The sequence below is a fragment of the Penaeus monodon genome, chromosome 7, assembly GCF_015228065.2.
Source record: "Penaeus monodon isolate SGIC_2016 chromosome 7, NSTDA_Pmon_1, whole genome shotgun sequence".
Classification (NCBI taxonomy): domain Eukaryota; kingdom Metazoa; phylum Arthropoda; class Malacostraca; order Decapoda; family Penaeidae; genus Penaeus; species Penaeus monodon.
In genome coordinates, this window is record NC_051392.1 from 35,825,273 (window position 1) to 35,827,772 (window position 2,500).

Consider the following 2,500-nt stretch of genomic DNA (forward strand, 5'->3'; position numbering starts at 1 on the left):
AAACGATATATGCACAATGTTTAAAGCTCATGTGAATCTAAAGGGAATTCATCTTATGACCGATGCTTCTCGGAAGAATGGTATTGCATACCACAGGATATTTTTCCACTGGTTGACCCAATTCTAAGCTTTATCAATTTGATATATAAAATATTTTCTTTTATTTCTCTTTCTCTTGGTTTCTTTTTCAAAGACAAAAATATTATAAACACTAGCATAAACACAAAAGGATCGTATGAGTCATTTTTTATATTTGAGTGTCACCGTAGCGCTACAGACCATTCCTTCGAGCGTGTTCTTTGTAGCGTGCAAAAGTATTCATATGAAAAGTCAATAGAAAACCATTAAAGTACTTCATATGCTAGTATGATTTTTTTTTATTACAAACAAAACATTGTGGAAGCTTAAAAAAAAAAAAAAGTACCTGACTACTCTGTAACTTATATCATTTGCATACGCCACTCTTCGCTTTACAAGGCCGTGGAAAATTTAAATGTATTTCTCAGAAAAAAAAGTTATTACATTGTACTGCATATGAAATATGGAAGTTGCATAAGGTTTGAATCTCATCAAACCCGCCGCGAGTGAGTTTCGTGTCTAAATCAGACAGCTGCGTAATTCCAATGATCACGGACGTTTAATTGATTTATTGATTGAAGTATATCAACAAATCAGGGTACACGGCATTTTTCTTTAATATGTTTGAGCTTGTAAGGTTATATCATAGACGTACAGAGTTATTTTGAAGACATTCATCCCACCGAAGTCAATACCACGTCATATGCCTCGGACACGTTGGAAATTCTTACCATGGGCCGGATACTCAAAACAGTTTACAATGCTGTATCTCGCATCGCAGCCGTTACTATGTCGTAACGCCTCCGAAGGCCACATTCGAAACAAAATTAGCCGCTATGTTATGATGTCACACATTGTAAAGCACCTTGTAAGTTACAACTGCTCTGGGGCTCCCGTACGGGTTTGAAACCGGAAATAGTGCAGTTTATTCCCCGATTACTTAGTCGACAGAAACTTTTATTTGGCTATAACATGCCCTTTCCATATCAAAATACCGGGGAATTTTAGTTATCTAGTATTTTCTTTGTTATCCGTGCTTTGTCCTTATCTTGAACCATGTATAAGTTGACTGTAAACTGAGTTGACAAGACGACAAACAACATTGTTTTGGTGACTACTCATCGTCATGACCGAGCACTGCAGCGTGAAAGGAACTGTTATAAGGAAACCCATAGTTTCTCTCTATGAAAAGGATAAGCATTTATTGCGATATCACAGATTTCTTATATGTGTTTTATTATAACCTTCTCTGATGCCACAATCCTTTCAAAAATTGTTGTTCCGATGATCAGTGGCTTTCATATTTATTTTTACGTCGATTTACTTTCGAATGAAATTATTTTTTGTCTGATGCTTCCGAAAAAAAGTATATACCAAGTCATTTGTGAGACTTTATAAAACTTATGTTGAAAAGTAGGGGAGACAGTCGCTGGGCCTTCCATGGTGTTGGTGACCGATGGAGGCGTGGCAATGAGACAAACATGGCTTTCCATTGGTTATTACGTTTAGCAGACTAGCTGCTGATTGGTCAGTCGACTACCGGTCTGCCCTCTCTTGGTAGTCAGTGGAATTAACTTACAATGTAAACACGGGCCTTACAATGTGCTGACTACATAGCATTTTTTGTTTATTATAATTTTTTTATTATTATTATTTTTTTGAGTATGGGTCGTTTTCAATGTAGTAAGGAGATCGGAAAGTACGATGTAGTAAGCGGTTACAACGTCCTCGACCTCGTAAAGGACGGGTAGTTTTGAGTATGGCAGTCCATATTCCAGCGACCATCATGACTGACTTCAGATCTCACCCGCTTAGAGTGAACATATATTTGATGTATTGCTAAAAAGACATAGAAACATTTTATGCGCCTTTACAATAGAAAGTTATATAAAAAAAACTTACAATGCGATTCCTCGTTAATGAAAACAAATCCCCTTTTGAGACTACAGGATATATATCTGAAAAATTATCGCGCTCTGCTTAGCTGGTCGGAGTGTAATAAGTTGAAGGCATACACTTTGATACAAAAAAAAAAAAAAAATATGGTTCCAATAATATAAGCATAAAGGCCAGACATGTATCAGTGTGTATCGAAGTGTTAGGGGTTTCGGAAATGTTTCAATAAAGGCCTTATCTACATACATACAAAATACATACATACATGCATAAGCATATACATACATAATTATGCGCAGACATACAAACACACGTACATGCATGTAAATCTATCTCGCTAGCTATCTACCAATATATACATACATATATTCCTAATTCACATACTGATGCATACGATAACCTTCCGTACGCGTTACTCATTAATATTCTCCGCAGATAGCTTCCCTTAAAATTTTCCCGAGTTAGATTCTTCATCAATATGTTTTACAGCATGATTGGCCTAAGTTAGAAAACTTTTTTTCGGTTC